The 6,235-nt window shown below is 52.8% G+C and overlaps 1 non-coding gene across 1 annotated transcript; it reads left to right on the top strand.

Annotated features, from left to right (window-relative positions):
* Positions 1-450: 450 nt before the first annotated feature.
* Positions 451-522, top strand: TRNAA-UGC. Its single transcript has one exon. It is a non-coding gene; the product is annotated as a tRNA-Ala (tRNA).
* Positions 523-6,235: the final 5,713 nt, after the last annotated feature.

The following is a 6,235-nucleotide window of genomic DNA, read 5'->3' as shown; positions in this document are numbered from 1 at the left end:
ACCAGCAACCTCCAGGACAGCAGGTTTGGCCCTCAGAGCAGGGAATGTGTCCCCCATGCTGCTCTTAGGCCACTGGGTGCTCTGGAAACAAGAGGGATCTGAGTGTAACCCAGGGGTCAGCAACCTTTCAGAAGTGCTGTGCCGAGTCTTCATTTATTCACTCTAATTCAAGGTTCCGCATGCCAGTGATACATTTTAATGTTTTTAGAAGGTCTCTTTGTATAAGTCTATAATATATAACCAACTATTGTTGTATGTAAAGTAAATAAGGTTTTTTAAAATGTTTAAGAAGCTTCATTTAAAATTAAATTAAAATGCAGAGCCCCCAAGACTGGTGGCCAGGACCTGGGCAGTGTGAGTGCCACTGAAAATCAGCTCATGTGCCACCTTCGGCACACGTGCCATAGGTTGCCTACACCTGGTGTAACCTATAGCAAGCAAAGGCTATCTGGGGATGTAGCTCAGTGGTAGAGCACATGCTTTGCATGTATGAGGTCCTGGGTTCAATCCTCAGCATCTCCAAGCTCTTTTCACCCTGCTGCTTTGCTCATGCCCAGCTGGGATGTGGCCCAGCAGTCTCCCTGCAGGAGTTTCAATCCTGCTCAGTGAGGGGCAAGTGCCAATTGCATGGAAGGTCTGGGGGGGTTTCTGCTCCTAAGTCACCTCAGTACATGTAAGATTCCCACCTGCTGTGCTGCTTGGGACAAGGGTAGATGAGAAGGGCGAATCCTCCAGCACGGGAGGGAAAGGTCCCATCTGTACAGACTCAGAGGCCAGGAAACAGAGGGGCAGTCAGTGCTCAGAGAGGAGAGAGGTCAGTGATTTACACCCACCAGGGGACACTGTCTTTCTGAGGTGAGTGCAGTTTGCTTGGGATGGTGCTGACGATGGATAGAAAAAAGGCTGGAGTCAATGACTGATGAGACCACAGAAGGGGAAGGGGAATGGCAGCCCCACAGAAGGTCCTGGGTGCTCAGATGCCCCAGTTATTGCACCCTGGCCCGTCACAGAGAGAGAAAAGACACAGCGGGACCCAGCCCCCCTACAGTGATCCCATGGACAAGAACCTGGCTGGGAGTGGGGTGAAGGTTCCCGCTGGGCAAAGGGGAGCTGAAATCCCTCAGTGTCCTGGAGTTTAAGCAATGGAAGCTTCAAACCCTGCAGGGGTGTGGGCTGAGGTGCGTCAGCAGAAGGTTGGGCTGGACAGGGGCGGCAGGTTTGTATAATTTTTGGTGGTGCCCAGAATGGGAGCAAGTCCTGCCCCACCCCACCCCACCCCACCCCCACACAGGGCCAGCTTTAGGCCGATTCTCCCGATTCCCCTGAATTGGGCCCCACCCCTAAGAGGGCCCCGAGTCCAAGCCCTGGTTCTGCGTACTGGCAAGAGCTGGTGCGCTGTACCAGGGTGGCCCAGCTTCCCCAGGGGGCAATTTAAAGGGCCTGGGGCTCCCAGCAGGGGCTGGGATAGGGCTGGGGTAGGGCTGCAGGGCGCTGGGGGCTATTTAAAAAGTCCAGGGTTCCCATTGCTTCTACCGCCCCAGCCCTTTAAATAGCCCCCAGAGCCCCGCCGCTTCCCCAGGGCTCCCACAGCTATTTAAAGGGCCGGGGCGGTGGAAACAGGGGAGCCCTGGGCCATTTAAATAGCCCCCAAGCCCCGGGCTGCTGCTGCTACCCCGGTGCTGAGGAGGAGGAGGGGCACTTACCGTACAGGGTGGGCTGTACCCTCTGTACCTGCACCCCCTGCCTGCAGCCAGCCCCTGCTGCACCCCCTGCCCTGCCTCCAGCCCCTCACCCCCTGCCCTGCCAGCCCCAGCCCCTGCCTCCAGCCCGCCCCACACCCCCTGCAGCCCGCCCCTCTCCAGCGAGCCCTGCCCCCCCTGCCCTGCCTGCACCAGCCCCTGCCTCCAGCCAGCCCCACACCCCCTGCCCTGCCTCCAGCCCCTCACCCCCTGCCCTGCCTGCCCCAGCCCCTGCCTCCAGCCACCCCCACCCCTGCCTGCAGCCAGCCCATCTCCAGCCAGCCCCACACCCCCTGCCCTGCCCGCAGCCAGCCCATCTCCAGCCAGCCCTGCACCCCCTGCCCTGCCTGCACCAGCCCCTGCCCACAGCCAGCCTCACACCCCTGCCTGCACCAGCCCATCTCCAGCCAGCCCTGCACCCCTGCCCTGCCTCCAGCCCTCACCCCTGCCCTGCCTGCCCCAGCCCGTCTCCAGCCAGCCCCACACCCCCTGCCCTGCCCGCAGCCAGCCCGTCTCCAGCCAGCTGTGCACCGCCGGCTCACAGCCAGCCCCTGCTGCCCCCCCTGCCTGCACCAGCCCCGCACCCCCTGCAGCCAGCCCTGCACCCCGTGCCCTGTCTCCAGCCAACCCCTGTGGTACCCCCTGAGGCCCCGCCTGTAGCCAGCGAGCTCCCCACCCCCCCCTGCCCGCACCAGCCCTACACCACCGGCCCCGCACCCCCTGCCCTGTCTCCAGCCAACCCCTGCTGCACCCCCCTGCCTGAAGCCAGCCAGTCCCGCACACCCCATCTCCAGCCCTGACAATCCCTGCCGCATGCCCCTGCGGCCCTGCCTGAAGCCAGCCAGCCCCACACACCCCTGCCTGCACCAGCCCTACACCACCGGCCCCGCACCCCCTGCCCTGTCTCCAGCCAACCCCTGCTGCACCCCCCTGCCTGAAGCCAGCCAGTCCTGCACACCCCATCTCCAGCCAGCCCCACACCCCTTGCCCTGCCTGCAGCCAGACCCTACCTCCAGTCAGCCCCTGCCCTGCCTCCAGCCAGCCCCATGTCCACTGGTGCCTGCAGTTCCCAGGGCAGTAACCCTGCTCACCTGCTTCAATGAGGGGGGCAGGGAGCAGCTGGGACCCACACATGTGCACACCGTAGGGTGACCAGACAGCAAGTGTGAAAAATCGGGATGGGGGTGGGGGTTATTAGGATCCTATATAAGAAAAAGTCCCAAAAATTGGGACTGTCCCTATAAAATCAGGACATCTGGTCACCCTAGCACAGCCCCAGGGAGTGGCAGGGACCCACACATGTGAAACGGAGCTCGTTTCTAGTTCAGGCCCATCTTTTTAAAAAAGAACTGTAGGTAGGGTTAACATACACCCGTATTTTCCTGGACATGTCAGGCTTTTTGGTTCTTAAATCACTGTCTGGGAGGAATTTTTAAAATTTAAAAATTCCTCCTGGGACAATACGGACTCATGGTAACGCTATTGGTACAAAAAATACATACTGTGGCACATCCCTTAAATCAGAACTTTTTATAGGGAACCGGTTCCTAAGGAATGAAAGTCTTTTTTATATATACATATATATATATCTATATAAATTTTTAGTTATCCCTGCCGGGGCCCGGCCGAAAATGACTGCCCAGAGTTCGAGAACTGTCCCTGTTCTCATTGGACAGATGGGGAGACGCCTGAAGTACAAAGAAGGGAAGTGACCTTCCCAAGGGCCTACACAGCAAGGTGGTGACAGAGCCAGAAAGAGAAGCCAACAGCCCTGACTCCTGTTCTAATGGACAAAAAAACCCAGAGAAAGGGATAGAGCCCAGGAATCGAGATGGTGGGGAAATTTCATTGAAACCATTTCTATCAGAAAATCCCCTTCAGACTCAGGCAGTTTGTTTCTCGAAATCAAAACAAGTGAGATGAAAGTTCTTTGCAAAAATATTTTGTTGCAAAACAAAAGCATCTCCTGTTTGTCACAGTGTGTTAAATTGTCTCGTCGCACACAAAGAGGAGACACTTAGATCTCAAACATTAGATAAGATGCTTCAGTCTGAGCTAAGTAGTTGCTGCTCTTAACAATTTCAAAATAAAAAAATACAAATCAAATAGACTATTTCAGCTATTCTATTATGTCATAATCTGCTCAGAGTAAATGTGATAGGACACCTCATATTACACACTACTCCTAGTGACACTCTCAATGGATCCCCACCCACCGTAAGGTAGGTAGGAGCGGATCATTATTATCCCTACTTGAAAGAGGAAGAAGCTAAGGCTGAGACAGGAGAATTGACTTGTCTTAGGTCACACAGCCAGCCAGTGGCAGAGTTGGGAATAGGACCCAAGAGCCCTGATTTTCAAACTAACCATCAGATCTTGAATTTCAGACACTGAATGACCTGAATAAAGTGCTCTCAGATGAGCTCCAGACCAACAACAGTGCACAATAAATATTCAGCAAGTATTTGAGGAGAACTGCAATGTTAGAGAGAATCATGAACTGCTCAGAGACCATTAATGCAGCGAAGCAGCAAAATCCATCAAACATATGACTGGTTATGACTTATTTCCTTGGGCTTAAAAGAGAACAACAAGGACCTGAGTCTCCTCCCTGTCAATAACCCCCTGCTCAGCCAATCAGGGTAGAGACTGAGGACGGGAGGCTGAGGGTTCTCACCAGAGAGCCCAAAGGATGGCCCAGGTCACCGGTGGGGATCACTGCCTGAGCACTATTTCAGCCCCACACTTTCGTGTGGACCTCCCACAGTGGGAGCTGCAGAGCACTCCCCTGAGACACATATGCACACCCCTCCTGGTGTTGGGAGGGGAACAGGAGAAAGGACAAAAGAAGCAAGAGACAAAGAGAAAGGAGGGAAGGATGGATGGAGGAAAAGGTGAAACCAAAAGGACAAACCCTAATGACCCCAGTGATTCTAAGGGACAAAATCCCAGGTGCGAAATAAAATTCTGCCTCCTTAAGCTTCTGTTTTCCATGCCTAGAATTCAACGGTCACCAGATGGATCAGACTGAACAGGTTTCAAACCTCGAGGAGGCTCTTACCTTCCAAACAGGGACGGCTGTTTTCTAGTAAAATCAGGAAAAGGGAAGGAGAAAACTCGAAAGAGGTTCCTCCTGGCACTCACATACGTGAACCCGAATACTCTCTCAGTCCTCAAAGAGAGACCTGGAGAAGGAGACTTGCTGAAGCAAAGCCACAGGGGTCTCTGAGGTTTCCCTGGCCCCTCACCCCATCCTGCCTGGCTGATGTCAGCATCTCTCTGTGAGGTCACCACCTCCCCACCACCTTTGACCAATAGTCTGAGGTCCTGCAAAAAGCCTTTGTGATGTCACTGCCACACCCCTCCCTTGCTGTGCTAATGTCCTGCCCCTGGCCAGGCACTGTGGGGGTTTGAGCTACTCCCTGTGGATCACCCCACTCAAGGAGCGTTCGTTCTAGGAAGCAAGCCGGCTAGACAGTAAAACATCAGACGCTGCTCCCAATGCTACACTCAGTTTTTCAGAAATTAGTTGACTTTGTGGCCAGAAGAGACCACTAGAGCATCTAATCTGACCCCCTCCATATCACAGGCCTCCTGTATGACACCAGAGCTACTTTTGGGGCAAACACATTCCAGAAAGGCATCTAGTCTCCATTAGATGACATCAGGAGATGGCAAATCCAACACTTTCCTTGGTAGCTTGTTCCTGTGGTGAATCATCCTGACTGTTGAATATTTGTGTCATTTCTAATATGAATTTGTCTCTTTTCACCTTCCAGCCATTGGGTCTTGTTGTGCCTTTCTCTGCTAGACTAAAAAGCCCTTTAATACCCAATCTTTTGTCTCCATTAAGGCCCTTCAACACTTCAATGAAGTCGCCTTTCAATCTTCTTTTGATAAGCTAAACAGGTTGAGCTCGTTCAATAGCTCACTAAAAAGCATTTTTCTCCAGCCCTCAGAACACTTCGTGGCTCTTTGGTCATCAGACTCCTGAACTACAGCTGTATGTGGTTCTTGTTCTTCTGCACAACATAGCTCCTGGAGAAGAGGGATCTGCAAATGTACTTTCATATGATACCTTTGTTTAACTGATGAAAACATAAATTGACACTTAGAGGATTGGAACTGATTTCAGCTGATGGACAGCTTCGCTAGGTTTTTATGCATTTGGACAGCGAAATGTTGAGTGTTTACATTGATATCAAGCACTCCTGTATAGAGGAGCCCCTGAACATAATGGAGAATGGAAATGAAAATGTTTTCCTTTTTTTTTTTAAAAAAGAAAGAGGGTTATAAGAGAACACAGGGGTTTGAACTGAGGACTACTTAAGCTGCAGTCAAGCACTCTAACACTGAACAATATCCCCATGACAACAGGACTATGGAATCATGATCTCCAGCACTTTGAAGGACAGACCCTGCTTCATCGAGGTCCTTTGCCATTCCCAGACCACAGGTGGTTTTAAAAATGGGGTTTGATTAAACTTCTTAAATGT

The sequence above is a fragment of the Mauremys reevesii genome, linkage group 12 (genome assembly GCF_016161935.1).
Source record: "Mauremys reevesii isolate NIE-2019 linkage group 12, ASM1616193v1, whole genome shotgun sequence".
Lineage (NCBI taxonomy): Eukaryota > Metazoa > Chordata > Testudines > Geoemydidae > Mauremys > Mauremys reevesii.
This window is presented reverse-complemented; position numbering and strand designations above follow the sequence as displayed.